At 45.5% G+C, this 18,106-nt stretch overlaps 5 non-coding genes and 3 pseudogenes across 5 annotated transcripts; all 8 read right to left on the bottom strand.

Annotated features, from left to right (window-relative positions):
• Positions 1-116: 116 nt before the first annotated feature.
• On the bottom strand, positions 117-242 carry LOC130320827 (U2 spliceosomal RNA; annotated as a pseudogene).
• Positions 243-2,329: 2,087 nt separating this feature from the next.
• LOC130320700 (U2 spliceosomal RNA) lies at positions 2,330-2,520 on the bottom strand. Its single transcript, XR_008866557.1, has one exon. It is a non-coding gene; the product is annotated as a U2 spliceosomal RNA (small nuclear RNA).
• A 2,082-nt stretch (positions 2,521-4,602) lies between these two features.
• Positions 4,603-4,787, bottom strand: LOC130320812 (U2 spliceosomal RNA). The gene has a single exon (XR_008866657.1). It is a non-coding gene; the product is annotated as a U2 spliceosomal RNA (small nuclear RNA).
• Positions 4,788-8,449: 3,662 nt separating this feature from the next.
• Positions 8,450-8,640, bottom strand: LOC130320789 (U2 spliceosomal RNA). The gene has a single exon (XR_008866637.1). It is a non-coding gene; the product is annotated as a U2 spliceosomal RNA (small nuclear RNA).
• A 2,095-nt stretch (positions 8,641-10,735) lies between these two features.
• On the bottom strand, positions 10,736-10,910 carry LOC130320821 (U2 spliceosomal RNA; annotated as a pseudogene).
• A 2,270-nt stretch (positions 10,911-13,180) lies between these two features.
• On the bottom strand, positions 13,181-13,340 carry LOC130320833 (U2 spliceosomal RNA; annotated as a pseudogene).
• A 2,089-nt stretch (positions 13,341-15,429) lies between these two features.
• On the bottom strand, positions 15,430-15,620 carry LOC130320873 (U2 spliceosomal RNA). The gene has a single exon (XR_008866694.1). It is a non-coding gene; the product is annotated as a U2 spliceosomal RNA (small nuclear RNA).
• A 2,106-nt stretch (positions 15,621-17,726) lies between these two features.
• Positions 17,727-17,917, bottom strand: LOC130320877 (U2 spliceosomal RNA). The gene has a single exon (XR_008866698.1). It is a non-coding gene; the product is annotated as a U2 spliceosomal RNA (small nuclear RNA).
• Positions 17,918-18,106: the final 189 nt, after the last annotated feature.

Below are 18,106 nucleotides of genomic sequence, written 5' to 3'. Positions count from 1 at the left end.
CCGGGTCATCATCAGGTGCCCCGATAGTTCAGGTACCGGTGGGCACAATTGCCGTAGCGATATGCTCAGGATCAATGCTGTGTAGCCGCTATTAGGCCTGGGCTGCAGCGGAGCACAAGGTTTATGCGACCGCCGCCATGCACTGCAGGACACGCCCCCCAGAAGGGCATTCTACGTATCAGATATTAAACTGATAAGAACAGATACTACACTTGATCTTAGCCAAAAGGCCGAGAAGCGATAACCATGAAAGGGGCGGGCCCAACAAGGTGCCCTTCATGGGCACTATCACTGCTTGCTGTCAGGGAGGCTGCCAGACAATTTTCCATGCACACTCTGGGCTGGGGGGCAGTCAACCACCAGTACACACAGCAGAACCTAAACCCATACCATTATTGCTAAGCAGCAAGACAGGGGCCCATTGCACTCCCACGGGGCCTTTTTAAATGCAATCCATAACCCGGATTTGCCAGGAACCCTTCTTACTCCTCCTACTTGCATGTGACACTGGGCTTAGGATCTGCATAGGAAACACACACACAAGCACACACCTACCTTTGTTGCCTGCAGATGCCTCCTTGGCTGTCCCCAAACGGTATCAAACCAACACCCACGGGAAGCTGTAAGCATAGAGGACATGCCTGCACCCCATTGGACTTACCTGTGTGGGTTAAACCCGGGTTATTTGACAACCTATGGCGGTGATGGTTCTGCTCAGGCAGAGCAGTGCTGATGCTCCTCATAAAGCTGTCGCTGCTGTGAAGGTTCTAGGTGACATCACAAATCCCTATGGTTACATACACAACAAAGCTGGGTTGTTGTTGTTTACACTCTGCAAGGCCTGTGGAAGTGAGTGACATCATAGCACTGTAGTTCTGAGGGTTCTAGATGGATGCAACAATCTCCTGTTGCTTCTATGAAGGCCATAATAGACGACATCACCAAACAGCTCCATAGTCACATACACAGCAAAGGAGAGATGTTGTTTACACCTAGTGATGTCAGTGGTATTGAGTGACATCACAGCACAGTGCTAAGGCTCCTGGGCCTGGACACAGCAGCGGCTGCAATATCTCAACGGAGAATACGTTTATATATATGTGTGTGTGTGCGCGTATATATATATATATATATATATATATATATATATATATTTCTCCGCCGAAATCACTTTTAAACCCATTTCCACCTTTTTTTCCCTTCTCTTCCTCTTACTTTTTTTTCACGTTTTTTTACGTTTTTCTCCTTTTCGCCTCTTTTCTGGGCGTATTATTCTTCTTTTTCTTCTTTTTTTTCGTCTAATGCATACCCCATGAGTGCAGCAATGCTTATTCAATACCGCCAGCAGATGGAGACACTGGGGGATAATTTTCTAAGGATTTATACTGATTTTTCCTGTCTGAATTTGTCGCACAGAAAGTTGCAGGCCAAATATGTGTGACATTTCTGCGACTTTAGCTTCTAGAGCATTTTTACAACATTATACATAGGTGCTGAATACATAAAAAGCGACTGTTCAGCGACAGACAAGTCGCATCGGCTGAAAGTAGGCCAGAATGTCAGTCCATGTTGGAGCAGGTTTAGATACAGTCTAAAGTATAGATCTCAAAGTCTGTGCACAGAATTTAGCAAGGGCCTCGCACCTTCTGATGCATCAGGTAGGTGCACAATAGCATAGCCTAACCCTCTGTACTTTGGTCTATATTGATGCGGGACATAGACAGCCAGCTGATGACCAATCCATTAGTGCAATGGATGGCTGGAAGCATTTGTCTTTGCCTTTGCAATACCACAGAAGCAATGCATGGTCAATGTACAGCAATGACACACCTGTGTGAACAGCCAGGAGACCCCCCCCCCCCCCCCATGTTATGTTACATAGTTACATAGTTAGTACGGTCGAAAAAAGACATATGTCCATCAAGTTCAACCAGGGAATTAAGGGGTAGGGGTGTGGCGCGATATTGGGGAAGGGATGAGATTTTATATTTCTTCATAAGCATTAATCTTATTTTGTCAATTAGGAACATTCAGCACCCACCCGCTATCAAGGCAGCTGCCTATCATGTCATGCCCTACCTGCACAGGTGTGCTGGCTACTCAAATGATCCAATTAAGGAGGCCATTTAGTCAGCAGCAGCAGAAGTCCTGTGCCTGGACGCTCCAACAGCGGCCAGACACAAGCAGAAGCAGAAGCAGCAGAAGCAGCAGCAGCACCACCTTTTGTTTTTTGGCTGCAGCAGCAGCAAGGCCCACAGGGCTGGCTAGCTGGCTAGCCAGCAAGCAGGTAGCAATGAAAGTAGGAATCTTTCTTTTTAACCCTGTAAGGGGGTGGTGCACTGTACCCGAAGATACTGCCATATCGGGTCAATGCATAGGGCGACGGAAGCAAGCTTCGAAATCGGCCCCCATTCTCAAAAATCCATTTAATATATGGTCCCCAGATAGGGGACGTATCAGATATTAAACTGATAAGAACAGATACTACACTTGATCTTAGCCAAAAGGCCGAGAAGCGATAACCGTGAAAGGGGCGGGCCCAACAAGGTGCCCTTCATGGGCACTATCACTGCTTGCTGTCAGGGAGGCTGCCAGACAATTTTCCATGCACACTCTGGGCTGGGGGGCAGTCAACCACCAGTACACACAGCAGAACCTAAACCCATACCATTATTGCTAAGCAGCAAGACAGGGGCCCATTGCACTCCCACGGGGCCTTTTTAAATGCAATCCATAACCCGGATTTGCCAGGAACCCTTCTTACTCCTCCTACTTGCATGTGACACTGGGCTTAGGATCTGCATAGGAAACACACACACAAGCACACACCTACCTTTGTTGCCTGCAGATGCCTCCTTGGCTGTCCCCAAACGGTATCAAACCAACACCCACGGGAAGCTGTAAGCATAGAGGACATGCCTGCACCCCATTGGACTTACCTGTGTGGGTTAAACCCGGGTTATTTGACAACCTATGGCGGTGATGGTTCTGCTCAGGCAGAGCAGTGCTGATGCTCCTCATAAAGCTGTCGCTGCTGTGAAGGTTCTAGGTGACATCACAAATCCCTATGGTTACATACACAACAAAGCTGGGTTGTTGTTGTTTACACTCTGCAAGGCCTGTGGAAGTGAGTGACATCATAGCACTGTAGTTCTGAGGGTTCTAGATGGATGCAACAATCTCCTGTTGCTTCTATGAAGGCCATAATAGACGACATCACCAAACAGCTCCATAGTCACATACACAGCAAAGGAGAGATGTTGTTTACACCTAGTGATGTCAGTGGTATTGAGTGACATCACAGCACAGTGCTAAGGCTCCTGGGCCTGGACACAGCAGCGGCTGCAATATCTCAACGGAGAATACGTTTATATATATGTGTGTGTGTGCGCGTATATATATATATATATATATATATATATATATATATATATATATATTTCTCCGCCGAAATCACTTTTAAACCCATTTCCACCTTTTTTTCCCTTCTCTTCCTCTTACTTTTTTTTCACGTTTTTTTACGTTTTTCTCCTTTTCGCCTCTTTTCTGGGCGTATTATTCTTCTTTTTCTTCTTTTTTTTCGTCTAATGCATACCCCATCAGTGCAGCAATGCTTATTCAATACCGCCAGCAGATGGAGACACTGGGGGATAATTTTCTAAGGATTTATACTGATTTTTCCTGTCTGAATTTGTCGCACAGAAAGTTGCAGGCCAAATATGTGTGACATTTCTGCGACTTTAGCTTCTAGAGCATTTTTACAACATTATACATAGGTGCTGAATACATAAAAAGCGACTGTTCAGCGACAGACAAGTCGCATCGGCTGAAAGTAGGCCAGAATGTCAGTCCATGTTGGAGCAGGTTTAGATACAGTCTAAAGTATAGATCTCAAAGTCTGTGCACAGAATTTAGCAAGGGCCTCGCACCTTCTGATGCATCAGGTAGGTGCACAATAGCATAGCCTAACCCTCTGTACTTTGGTCTATATTGATGCGGGACATAGACAGCCAGCTGATGACCAATCCATTAGTGCAATGGATGGCTGGAAGCATTTGTCTTTGCCTTTGCAATACCACAGAAGCAATGCATGGTCAATGTACAGCAATGACACACCTGTGTGAACAGCCAGGAGACCCCCCCCCCCCCCATGTTATGTTACATAGTTACATAGTTAGTACGGTCGAAAAAAGACATATGTCCATCAAGTTCAACCAGGGAATTAAGGGGTAGGGGTGTGGCGCGATATTGGGGAAGGGATGAGATTTTATATTTCTTCATAAGCATTAATCTTATTTTGTCAATTAGGAACATTCAGCACCCACCCGCTATCAAGGCAGCTGCCTATCATGTCATGCCCTACCTGCACAGGTGTGCTGGCTACTCAAATGATCCAATTAAGGAGGCCATTTAGTCAGCAGCAGCAGAAGTCCTGTGCCTGGACGCTCCAACAGCGGCCAGACACAAGCAGAAGCAGAAGCAGCAGAAGCAGCAGCAGCACCACCTTTTGTTTTTTGGCTGCAGCAGCAGCAAGGCCCACAGGGCCTAGCCAGCAAGCAGGTAGCAATGAAAGTAGGAATCTTTCTTTTTAACCCTGTAAGGGGGTGGTGCACTGTACCCGAAGATACTGCCATATCGGGTCAATGCATAGGGCGACGGAAGCAAGCTTCGAAATCGGCCCCCGTTCTCAAAAATCCATTTAATATATGGTCCCCAGATAGGGGACGTATCAGATATTAAACTGATAAGAACAGATTTTTTTTTAAGTTAGCCCTCAGAAACTCAATCAGAGTTCCAAGATCTTATTTGAACTCGATTGTTGCTCATCATCAGGTAACCCATTTTTTTATTTCTTCTTAACACTAATGACCACAAAATAAAATCAATAAAAAAGATTTAACCAGAAAAAAAAAACACACATTTACAATAACAAACAAACATTGCTTTCACCAGTAATTAATCAGAGAGACATTCCATTTCTCCAGGCATATACCATTAGGAAATCTATCATTCCACGGTTTATCGTTCCTCTTATCATCTGTCTTTTTACCGGAAGTCCCAACCAAGATGGAACTTTATAAGTGTCCAAAAATCTGTCCATATCAGCTTGAAATGAAAAATACACTTTGTCTCTAGCTTCCTCGTACCGATTTTCATATTTCGACCTTAGTTCCATTAAATCCATATCAAATGGTCTTCTTTCCTTTTTTGGCATATTTTCCAACATGCCATCCAAAACACCTCCAAATTCCATTGGTACATAAACCTCTTCTTTCTTTTTCTTTTCTTCAGCCACTTTTCTGGCTGGAACTTCCTCCAACTCAGGTTCTCCAATTTCTTCTTCTTCCCTACTCCTTTTAGCTGCTGTTTCCTTTTTCGTTGTTTGTTTCTTGGGACATACATTTACCAGGTGATCTTCCTCACCGCACAGATGACACTTCTTTTTTTTGTTGTTGTTGCAGGTGTCTGCTTCATGACCTCCCTCCTGGCACTTATAGCACCATGAGTGAGTACATAGGTCTTTCCCGTGCCCGTATTGTTTACATTTACGGCAAAATTCCTCCATCCCTGAATAGAACAAGTCACCATTGACCGATCCAATTTTGAATCGCCCAGGTGGATAAATCACTTTACCGTCAGGTTCCTTTTTAAATTTAACTTTAAATTTCCATTTTGTAGTCCATAGGCCATATTGGTTCAGGACTTTTCCCTTTGACAGAATATTGTCACAGAATCTAGAAAGAAAAGTCTCAATGTCTTTTTCCAGTATATATGGGCTATACATCCGTACCGTCAATATTTTCTCCTGGTTCGGAAAATGCGGGGTCACCTCCACACCCTCCAAAACTGGATTGGCCTTCTTTTGCTGGTACTTGCTGCAAAAAAAATTAAAGTCCTCTTCAGAAGCCAATATAACATCGTAGTGTCCATTTCTTGGGAATTCAAGCATAGACAGGATTTGTTCCTTCTTAATTTCCAGCAACTTGAATAAGATCTCCTCGACCACGAAACCTAATCCTTTTCCTCTCTTGCAGGTATCCAATAAGGAAATCCGAACTCCATTTCTGAGCTTAGCATACTCAGGGATGCCTTCTGATGATGCTCCACTTGATCCAGCCATGTCCATCAGGATAAACACCTCCCCCACTGTAAGCAGGTAGGTGGTGGTGATCGCTCCCCGTTGTCTGGGGACTAAGCCGGCTCCCTAATAGCAGCAGGGGGGTGAAGTCCCTCCGTTAAGAAGGACGATCCCCCCAGGCAAAGGAGCCGGGTACCCCAGACACCCTCTGGCCAGACCAAGTGAGCAGAACTACACTTGATCTTAGCCAAAAGGCCGAGAAGCGATAACCGTGAAAGGGGCGGGCCCAACAAGGTGCCCTTCATGGGCACTATCACTGCTTGCTGTCAGGGAGGCTGCCAGACAATTTTCCATGCACACTCTGGGCTGGGGGGCAGTCAACCACCAGTACACACAGCAGAACCTAAACCCATACCATTATTGCTAAGCAGCAAGACAGGGGCCCATTGCACTCCCATGGGGCCTTTTTAAATGCAATCCATAACCCGGATTTGCCAGGAACCCTTCTTACTCCTCCTACTTGCATGTGACACTGGGCTTAGGATCTGCATAGGAAACACACACACAAGCACACACCTACCTTTGTTGCCTGCAGATGCCTCCTTGGCTGTCCCCAAACGGTATCAAACCAACACCCACGGGAAGCTGTAAGCATAGAGGACATGCCTGCACCCCATTGGACTTACCTGTGTGGGTTAAACCAGGGTTATTTGACAACCTATGGCGGTGATGGTTCTGCTCAGGCAGAGCAGTGCTGATGCTCCTCATAAAGCTGTCGCTGCTGTGAAGGTTCTAGGTGACATCACAAATCCCTATGGTTACATACACAACAAAGCTGGGTTGTTGTTGTTTACACTCTGCAAGGCCTGTGGAAGTGAGTGACATCATAGCACTGTAGTTCTGAGGGTTCTAGATGGATGCAACAATCTCCTGTTGCTTCTATGAAGGCCATAATAGACGACATCACCAAACAGCTCCATAGTCACATACACAGCAAAGGAGAGATGTTGTTTACACCTAGTGATGTCAGTGGTATTGAGTGACATCACAGCACAGTGCTAAGGCTCCTGGGCCTGGACACAGCAGCGGCTGCAATATCTCAACGGAGAATACGTTTATATATATGTGTGTGTGTGCGCGTATATATATATATATATATATATATATATATATATATATATATATATATATATATATTTCTCCGCCGAAATCACTTTTAAACCCATTTCCACCTTTTTTTCCCTTCTCTTCCTCTTACTTTTTTTTCACGTTTTTTTACGTTTTTCTCCTTTTCGCCTCTTTTCTGGGCGTATTATTCTTCTTTTTCTTCTTTTTTTTCGTCTAATGCATACCCCATCAGTGCAGCAATGCTTATTCAATACCGCCAGCAGATGGAGACACTGGGGGATAATTTTCTAAGGATTTATACTGATTTTTCCTGTCTGAATTTGTCGCACAGAAAGTTGCAGGCCAAATATGTGTGACATTTCTGCAACTTTAGCTTCTAGAGCATTTTTACAACATTATACATAGGTGCTGAATACATAAAAAGCGACTGTTCAGCGACAGACAAGTCGCATCGGCTGAAAGTAGGCCAGAATGTCAGTCCATGTTGGAGCAGGTTTAGATACAGTCTAAAGTATAGATCTCAAAGTCTGTGCACAGAATTTAGCAAGGGCCTCGCACCTTCTGATGCATCAGGTAGGTGCACAATAGCATAGCCTAACCCTCTGTACTTTGGTCTATATTGATGCGGGACATAGACAGCCAGCTGATGACCAATCCATTAGTGCAATGGATGGCTGGAAGCATTTGTCTTTGCCTTTGCAATACCACAGAAGCAATGCATGGTCAATGTACAGCAATGACACACCTGTGTGAACAGCCAGGAGACCCCCCCCCCCCCCATGTTATGTTACATAGTTACATAGTTAGTACGGTCGAAAAAAGACATATGTCCATCAAGTTCAACCAGGGAATTAAGGGGTAGGGGTGTGGCGCGATATTGGGGAAGGGATGAGATTTTATATTTCTTCATAAGCATTAATCTTATTTTGTCAATTAGGAACATTCAGCACCCACCCGCTATCAAGGCAGCTGCCTATCATGTCATGCCCTACCTGCACAGGTGTGCTGGCTACTCAAATGATCCAATTAAGGAGGCCATTTAGTCAGCAGCAGCAGAAGTCCTGTGCCTGGACGCTCCAACAGCGGCCAGACACAAGCAGAAGCAGAAGCAGCAGAAGCAGCAGCAGCACCACCTTTTGTTTTTTGGCTGCAGCAGCAGCAAGGCCCACAGGGCTGGCTAGCTGGCTAGCCAGCAAGCAGGTAGCAATGAAAGTAGGAATCTTTCTTTTTAACCCTGTAAGGGGGTGGTGCACTGTACCCGAAGATATTGCCATATCGGGTCAATGCATAGGGCGACGGAAGCAAGCTTCGAAATCGGCCCCCGTTCTCAAAAATCCATTTAATATATGGTCCCCAGATAGGGGACGTATCAGATATTAAACTGATAAGAACAGATACTACACTTGATCTTAGCCAAAAGGCCGAGAAGCGATAACCGTGAAAGGGGCGGGAACAACAAGGTGCCCTTCATGGGCACTATCACTGCTTGCTGTCAGGGAGGCTGCCAGACAATTTTCCATGCACACTCTGGGCTGGGGGGCAGTCAACCACCAGTACACACAGCAGAACCTAAACCCATACCATTATTGCTAAGCAGCAAGACAGGGGCCCATTGCACTCCCACGGGGCCTTTTTAAATGCAATCCATAACCCGGATTTGCCAGGAACCCTTCTTACTCCTCCTACTTGCATGTGACACTGGGCTTAGGATCTGCATAGGAAACACACACACAAGCACACACCTACCTTTGTTGCCTGCAGATGCCTCCTTGGCTGTCCCCAAACGGTATCAAACCAACACCCACGGGAAGCTGTAAGCATAGAGGACATGCCTGCACCCCATTGGACTTACCTGTGTGGGTTAAACCCGGGTTATTTGACAACCTATGGCGGTGATGGTTCTGCTCAGGCAGAGCAGTGCTGATGCTCCTCATAAAGCTGTCGCTGCTGTGAAGGTTCTAGGTGACATCACAAATCCCTATGGTTACATACACAACAAAGCTGGGTTGTTGTTGTTTACACTCTGCAAGGCCTGTGGAAGTGAGTGACATCATAGCACTGTAGTTCTGAGGGTTCTAGATGGATGCAACAATCTCCTGTTGCTTCTATGAAGGCCATAATAGACGACATCACCAAACAGCTCCATAGTCACATACACAGCAAAGGAGAGATGTTGTTTACACCTAGTGATGTCAGTGGTATTGAGTGACATCACAGCACAGTGCTAAGGCTCCTGGGCCTGGACACAGCAGCGGCTGCAATATCTCAACGGAGAATACGTTTATATATATGTGTGTGTGTGCGCGTATATATATATATATATATATATATATATATATATCTATATATATTTCTCCGCCGAAATCACTTTTAAACCCATTTCCACCTTTTTTTCCCTTCTCTTCCTCTTACTTTTTTTTCACGTTTTTTTACGTTTTTCTCCTTTTCGCCTCTTTTCTGGGCGTATTATTCTTCTTTTTCTTCTTTTTTTTCGTCTAATGCATACCCCATCAGTGCAGCAATGCTTATTCAATACCGCCAGCAGATGGAGACACTGGGGGATAATTTTCTAAGGATTTATACTGATTTTTCCTGTCTGAATTTGTCGCACAGAAAGTTGCAGGCCAAATATGTGTGACATTTCTGCGATTTTAGCTTCTAGAGCATTTTTACAACATTATACATAGGTGCTGAATACATAAAAAGCGACTGTTCAGCGACAGACAAGTCGCATCGGCTGAAAGTAGGCCAGAATGTCAGTCCATGTTGGAGCAGGTTTAGATACAGTCTAAAGTATAGATCTCAAAGTCTGTGCACAGAATTTAGCAAGGGCCTCGCACCTTCTGATGCATCAGGTAGGTGCACAATAGCATAGCCTAACCCTCTGTACTTTGGTCTATATTGATGCGGGACATAGACAGCCAGCTGATGACCAATCCATTAGTGCAATGGATGGCTGGAAGCATTTGTCTTTGCCTTTGCAATACCACAGAAGCAATGCATGGTCAATGTACAGCAATGACACACCTGTGTGAACAGCCAGGAGACCCCCCCCCCCCCCCCCCATGTTATGTTACATAGTTACATAGTTAGTACGGTCGAAAAAAGACATATGTCCATCAAGTTCAACCAGGGAATTAAGGGGTAGGGGTGTGGCGCGATATTGGGGAAGGGATGAGATTTTATATTTCTTCATAAGCATTAATCTTATTTTGTCAATTAGGAACATTCAGCACCCACCCGCTATCAAGGCAGCTGCCTATCATGTCATGCCCTACCTGCACAGGTGTGCTGGCTACTCAAATGATCCAATTAAGGAGGCCATTTAGTCAGCAGCAGCAGAAGTCCTGTGCCTGGACGCTCCAACAGCGGCCAGACACAAGCAGAAGCAGAAGCAGCAGAAGCAGCAGCAGCACCACCTTTTGTTTTTTGGCTGCAGCAGCAGCAAGGCCCACAGGGCTGGCTAGCTGGCTAGCCAGCAAGCAGGTAGCAATGAAAGTAGGAATCTTTCTTTTTAACCCTGTAAGGGGGTGGTGCACTGTACCCGAAGATACTGCCATATCGGGTCAATGCATAGGGCGACGGAAGCAAGCTTCGAAATCGGCCCCCGTTCTCAAAAATCCATTTAATATATGGTCCCCAGATAGGGGACGTATCAGATATTAAACTGATAAGAACAGATTTTTTTTTTTTTTTAAGTTAGCCCTCAGAACTCAATCAGAGCTCCAAGATCTTATATGGACTCGATTGTTTTGTTCATCATCAGGTAACACTTTTATTTATTCCTAAAAAAAGACAAATTGAAATAAAATATTATAACAACAATAAAAATAATAAACATTCCAAAATTATAATAAATTCATTCCCTTTCTCCGGGCGTAAACTGCCAAGTAATCAATTAAACCATAGGTTAAGCTTCCTTTTTCCATTTCCCTTTTTACTGGGATGGCCAACCAGGCCGGTATTTTATAAGTTACCATAAATCGATCCACGTCAGGGCGAAAAGAATCATAAACTTTGTTTCTTACTGCAGGCAACTGGGCTTTAAAGGTGGATAATAGATCATCCAGGTCCTGTAAGAACAATTCTCTTTCCTCATCTGGAGCTCTCTCCAAAATAGTTTGGAAAGACCCTGAATATCCTCTTAAATCTCTCACCGGCTCTTCATTTTTCTTTTTACTCTTATGCTCTCCAATGTTCTTTTCTTCTACTATCATCTCTTTTCCAACAATTTTTGGCTCTTGGGTTACCACAGATCTTTTAATTTCTGGCTCTTGTTCAGAAACTTCTTCTTCTCTTTTCTTCTTCCTCTTTGGACAGTTCACATACATGTGACCAATTTTGTTACATAAATTACATTTACTTTTTTGGCTACAGGATTCGATTTCATGACCTTCTTTTTGGCATTTTTGGCACCACATTGAGGTGCACTCTTCCTTTAAATGGCCATATTTCTTGCATTTTCTACAGAAATTCTGCATACCTGCAAAAAACATATCTCCATTGATAACCCCTATTTTAAAACGGGCAGGGGGATAAAGAACTCTTCCATCTGCGTCTTCCTTGAACTTTACTTTAAATCTCCACTTTGTTGTCCAGACTCCATACTGATTATAAATTTTCCCAAGTGGCGCAATTTCCTCACAAAATTGGGTCAAAAGAATTATAATATCCTCCTCAGGGACGTAAGGACTATACATCCTCACCGTTAAAATTCTTTCTCTCCTGGGAAAGTGGGGAATGACTTCCACGCCCTCCCACACTGGATCAGACTTGATTGTCTCAAATTTCTTCCAAAATAAATCATAATCCTCTTCGGAAACCAAAATAACATCAAAGCACCCTTTCTTTGGAAATTCCAACATGGAAAGGATTTGTGTCTTTGCAATTTCCAAAACTCCAAAAAGAATTTCCTCCATTACAAAGGAAAGTCCTCTTCTTTTCTTCTCAAGGTCTTTCAGCAGGATCCGGACCCCATTCTTGATCTTCCCAAAAAAAGGAACCTCCTCTCCAACAGATTGAGAGGTGTCCATGATCTCTTCCATCTTCAATAGGCGTGTCCAGGCAGGGACAGAAAAACACTCCCCCACCAAAGAGTGGGCAGTGAAGGGTGATCGCCTCCCGTTGTCTGGGGACTAAGCCGGCTCCCTAATAGCAGCAGGGGGGTGAAGTCCCTCCGTTAAGAAGGACGATCCCCCCAGGCCAAGGAGCCGGGTACCCCAGACACCCTCTGACCAGACCAAGTGAGCAGATTTTTTTTTTTTTTATCTAAAGCCGAGGAACGTGCTTTCGATTCACCCAAAGTGCAAGAAAAAGTGCAAACGTGTTACACTAAAAAAACGTGCACAAAGGATGCGGTCTATCGCAAGCCCTTCTCCGATAGGAGAGAGGCCCCCCAACAAACCTTACCCTTCGCCTCCGGACCAAAAGGTACCTGCGAGGTTCCAGGTTCGATGTCCCTTTTCGCCGAAGCTACTAGGGGACCACAAATGCTCCCGGCATCCCCCTTGGCGCTAGCCAAGGTATCTGCCCGCAGAGCCGATTACGGTAGGTACCCTGCCAAAGCAGGAGTACCCGGGGTGTTTGCAGGGAGGTGCGGAACCTAATGGCCACACACACCTCCCCTAGACCGCCAGGAGGGACACCCAGAAGGGCTACCGCATCCTGACAAATCCTGTGAACACACAACACGCAAAAAGTGACACAGTGAGACAAAAAAGAAATAAATAAGTGAATGTGTGCAGATATACTGCCCGGACATCCGGCCGGATCTATAAAAATTTCTCTGATCCTAGCCAGAAGGCCGGGAATCAAGAGGTGAGTGCCACAAGGTGAAGAGATTATGGTGCCCGTGCTTCAACCCAGTGAGTCTATTCTCCCAGTGAGTTTCGGCACCTCGGGGTCACCACTCCCCGAGGCACAAAAAGTACCTCGGCTCTAGACCCTCTCAGCCTCATGGCGAGACCCGGAGGGAACAGGTCACATCGGGGCAGCCGTCGAGCTGATTCCTCAGAACCAGCCCCGGAAAGCCCTGGTACACCTGCATCCTCCATGCAGCACCCATCCCCACCAGCATGAAAACTGATAAGAACAGATACTACACTTGATCTTAGCCAAAAGGCCAAGAAGCGATAACCGTGAAAGGGGCGGGCCCAACAAGGTGCCCTTCATGGGCACTATCACTGCTTGCTGTCAGGGAGGCTGCCAGACAATTTTCCATGCACACTCTGGGCTGGGGGGCAGTCAACCACCAGTACACACAGCAGAACCTAAACCCATACCATTATTGCTAAGCAGCAAGACAGGGGCCCATTGCACTCCCACGGGGCCTTTTTAAATGCAATCCATAACCCGGATTTGCCAGGAACCCTTCTTACTCCTCCTACTTGCATGTGACACTGGGCTTAGGATCTGCATAGGAAACACACACACAAGCACACACCTACCTTTGTTGCCTGCAGATGCCTCCTTGGCTGTCCCCAAACGGTATCAAACCAACACCCACGGGAAGCTGTAAGCATAGAGGACATGCCTGCACCCCATTGGACTTACCTGTGTGGGTTAAACCCGGGTTATTTGACAACCTATGGCGGTGATGGTTCTGCTCAGGCAGAGCAGTGCTGATGCTCCTCATAAAGCTGTCGCTGCTGTGAAGGTTCTAGGTGACATCACAAATCCCTATGGTTACATACACAACAAAGCTGGGTTGTTGTTGTTTACACTCTGCAAGGCCTGTGGAAGTGAGTGACATCATAGCACTGTAGTTCTGAGGGTTCTAGATGGATGCAACAATCTCCTGTTGCTTCTATGAAGGCCATAATAGACGACATCACCAAACAGCTCCATAGTCACATACACAGCAAAGGAGAGATGTTGTTTACACCTAGTGATGTCAGTGGTATTGAGTGACATCACAGCACAGTGCTAAGGCTCCTGGGCCTGGACACAGCAGCGGCTGCAATATCTCAACGGAGAATACGTTTATATATATGTGTGTGTGTGCGCGTATATATATATATATATATATATATATATATATATATATATATTTCTCCGCCGAAATCACTTTTAAACCCATTTCCACCTTTTTTTCCCTTCTCTTCCTCTTACTTTTTTTTCACGTTTTTTTACGTTTTTCTCCTTTTCGCCTCTTTTCTGGGCGTATTATTCTTCTTTTTCTTCTTTTTTTTCGTCTAATGCATACCCCATCAGTGCAGCAATGCTTATTCAATACCGCCAGCAGATGGAGACACTGGGGGATAATTTTCTAAGGATTTATACTGATTTTTCCTGTCTGAATTTGTCGCACAGAAAGTTGCAGGCCAAATATGTGTGACATTTCTGCGACTTTAGCTTCTAGAGCATTTTTACAACATTATACATAGGTGCTGAATACATAAAAAGCGACTGTTCAGCGACAGACAAGTCGCATCGGCTGAAAGTAGGCCAGAATGTCAGTCCATGTTGGAGCAGGTTTAGATACAGTCTAAAGTATAGATCTCAAAGTCTGTGCACAGAATTTAGCAAGGGCCTCGCACCTTCTGATGCATCAGGTAGGTGCACAATAGCATAGCCTAACCCTCTGTACTTTGGTCTATATTGATGCGGGACATAGACAGCAAGCTGATGACCAATCCATTAGTGCAATGGATGGCTGGAAGCATTTGTCTTTGCCTTTGCAATACCACAGAAGCAATGCATGGTCAATGTACAGCAATGACACACCTGTGTGAACAGCCAGGAGACCCCCCCCCCCCCCATGTTATGTTACATAGTTACATAGTTAGTACGGTCGAAAAAAGACATATGTCCATCAAGTTCAACCAGGGAATTAAGGGGTAGGGGTGTGGCGCGATATTGGGGAAGGGATGAGATTTTATATTTCTTCATAAGCATTAATCTTATTTTGTCAATTAGGAACATTCAGCACCCACCCGCTATCAAGGCAGCTGCCTATCATGTCATGCCCTACCTGCACAGGTGTGCTGGCTACTCAAATGATCCAATTAAGGAGGCCATTTAGTCAGCAGCAGCAGAAGTCCTGTGCCTGGACGCTCCAACAGCGGCCAGACACAAGCAGAAGCAGAAGCAGCAGAAGCAGCAGCAGCACCACCTTTTGTTTTTTGGCTGCAGCAGCAGCAAGGCCCACAGGGCTGGCTAGCTGGCTAGCCAGCAAGCAGGTAGCAATGAAAGTAGGAATCTTTCTTTTTAAACCTGTAAGGGGGTGGTGCACTGTACCCGAAGATACTGCCATATCGGGTCAATGCATAGGGCGACGGAAGCAAGCTTCGAAATCGGCCCCCGTTCTCAAAAATCCATTTAATATATGGTCCCCAGATAGGGGACGTATCAGATATTAAACTGATAAGAACAGATACTACACTTGATCTTAGCCAAAAGGCCGAGAAGCGATAACCGTGAAAGGGGCGGGCCCAACAAGGTGCCCTTCATGGGCACTATCACTGCTTGCTGTCAGGGAGGCTGCCAGACAATTTTCCATGCACACTCTGGGCTGGGGGGCAGTCAACCACCAGTACACACAGCAGAACCTAAACCCATACCATTATTGCTAAGCAGCAAGACAGGGGCCCATTGCACTCCCACGGGGCCTTTTTAAATGCAATCCATAACCCGGATTTGCCAGGAACCCTTCTTACTCCTCCTACTTGCATGTGACACTGGGCTTAGGATCTGCATAGGAAACACACACACAAGCACACACCTACCTTTGTTGCCTGCAGATGCCTCCTTGGCTGTCCCCAAACGGTATCAAACCAACACCCACGGGAAGCTGTAAGCATAGAGGACATGCCTGCACCCCATTGGACTTACCTGTGTGGGTTAAACCCGGGTTATTTGACAACCTATGGCGGTGATGGTTCTGCTCAGGCAGAGCAGTGCTGATGCTCCTCATAAAGCTGTCGCTGCTGTGAAGGTTCTAGGTGACATCACAAATCCCTATGGTTACATACACAACAAAGCTGGGTTGTTGTTGTTTACACTCTGCAAGGCCTGTGGAAGTGAGTGACATCATAGCACTGTAGTTCTGAGGGTTCTAGATGGATGCAACAATCTCCTGTTGCTTCTATGAAGGCCATAATAGACGACATCACCAAACAGCTCCATAGTCACATACACAGCAAAGGAGAGATGTTGTTTACACCTAGTGATGTCAGTGGTATTGAGTGACATCACAGCACAGTGCTAAGGCTCCTGGGCCTGGACATAGCAGCGGCTGCAATATCTCAACGGAGAATACGTTTATATATATGTGTGTGTGTGCGCGTATATATATATATATATATATGTATATATATATATATATATATATATATATATATATATTTCTCCGCCGAAATCACTTTTAAACCCATTTCCACCTTTTTTTCCCTTCTCTTCCTCTTATTTTTTTTTCACGTTTTTTCACGTTTTTCTCCTTTTCGCCTCTTTTCTGGGCGTATTATTCTTCTTTTTCTTCCTTTTTTTCGTCTAATGCATACCCCATCAGTGCAGCAATGCTTATTCAATACCGCCAGCAGATGGAGACACTGGGGGATAATTTTCTAAGGATTTATACTGATTTTTCCTGTCTGAATTTGTCGCACAGAAAGTTGCAGGCCAAATATGTGTGACATTTCTGCGACTTTAGCTTCTAGAGCATTTTTACAACATTATACATAGGTGCTGAATACATAAAAAGCGACTGTTCAGCGACAGACAAGTCGCATCGGCTGAAAGTAGGCCAGAATGTCAGTCCATGTTGGAGCAGGTTTAGATACAGTCTAAAGTATAGATCTCAAAGTCTGTGCACAGAATTTAGCAAGGGCCTCGCACCTTCTGATGCATCAGGTAGGTGCACAATAGCATAGCCTAACCCTCTGTACTTTGGTCTATATTGATGCGGGACATAGACAGCAAGCTGATGACCAATCCATTAGTGCAATGGATGGCTGGAAGCATTTGTCTTTGCCTTTGCAATACCACAGAAGCAATGCATGGTCAATGTACAGCAATGACACACCTGTGTGAACAGCCAGGAGACCCCCCCCCCCCCCCATGTTATGTTACATAGTTACATAGTTAGTACGGTCGAAAAAAGACATATGTCCATCAAGTTCAACCAGGGAATTAAGGGGTAGGGGTGTGGCGCGATATTGGGGAAGGGATGAGATTTTATATTTCTTCATAAGCATTAATCTTATTTTGTCAATTAGGAACATTCAGCACCCACCCGCTATCAAGGCAGCTGCCTATCATGTCATGCCCTACCTGCACAGGTGTGCTGGCTACTCAAATGATCCAATTAAGGAGGCCATTTAGTCAGCAGCAGCAGAAGTCCTGTGCCTGGACGCTCCAACAGCGGCCAGACACAAGCAGAAGCAGAAGCAGCAGAAGCAGCAGCAGCACCACCTTTTGTTTTTTGGCTGCAGCAGCAGCAAGGCCCACAGGGCTGGCTAGCTGGCTAGCCAGCAAGCAGGTAGCAATGAAAGTAGGAATCTTTCTTTTTAACCCTGTAAGGGGGTGGTGCACTGTACCCGAAGATACTGCCATATCGGGTCAATGCATAGGGCGACGGAAGCAAGCTTCAAAATCGGCCCCCGTTCTCAAAAATCCATTTAATATATGGTCCCCAGATAGGGGACGTATCAGATATTAAACTGATAAGAACAGATACTACACTTGATCTTAGCCAAAAGGCCGAGAAGCGATAACCGTGAAAGGGGCGGGCCCAACAAGGTGCCCTTCATGGGCACTATCACTGCTTGCTGTCAGGGAGGCTGCCAGACAATTTTCCATGCACACTCTGGGCTGGGGGGCAGTCAACCACCAGTACACACAGCAGAACCTAAACCCATACCATTATTGCTAAGCAGCAAGACAGGGGCCCATTGCACTCCC

The sequence above is a fragment of the Hyla sarda genome, unplaced genomic scaffold (assembly GCF_029499605.1).
Source record: "Hyla sarda isolate aHylSar1 unplaced genomic scaffold, aHylSar1.hap1 scaffold_222, whole genome shotgun sequence".
NCBI lineage: Eukaryota > Metazoa > Chordata > Amphibia > Anura > Hylidae > Hyla > Hyla sarda.
The sequence above is the reverse complement of the archived record's forward strand: the minus strand, read 5'-3'. Positions and strand labels throughout refer to the sequence as shown.